At 33.0% G+C, this 212-nt stretch overlaps 1 protein-coding gene across 1 annotated transcript in view; it reads right to left on the bottom strand.

The window, feature by feature from the left end:
• LOC119586816 (GTPase-activating protein CdGAPr-like) overlaps nucleotides 1-212 on the bottom strand; it is a gene marked incomplete in the record, with an annotated part of 278,029 nt that overhangs the window by 15,737 nt on the left and 262,080 nt on the right.

The following is a 212-nucleotide window of genomic DNA, read 5'->3' as shown; positions in this document are numbered from 1 at the left end:
CTCCGTCCGTCTTTAAAAAAAAACAACATCATTTTATGTTTAGACCTTAACAGTAATTTTAATGCCAGTAATAAAAAACAAAAAGAACAAAACAACAGTGCCAGTAATATCCCTGTCGTTATTATTTTCACCAACAGCGCCTTTTCCAACAATGCCTTAAAGATTAACACGAAATATCCTCTCCTCTGGTTCTTAAAGCTGTACTGATATAA

This window comes from Penaeus monodon, chromosome 22, assembly GCF_015228065.2.
Source record: "Penaeus monodon isolate SGIC_2016 chromosome 22, NSTDA_Pmon_1, whole genome shotgun sequence".
NCBI classification, from domain to species: Eukaryota; Metazoa; Arthropoda; class Malacostraca; order Decapoda; family Penaeidae; genus Penaeus; species Penaeus monodon.
This window is presented reverse-complemented; position numbering and strand designations above follow the sequence as displayed.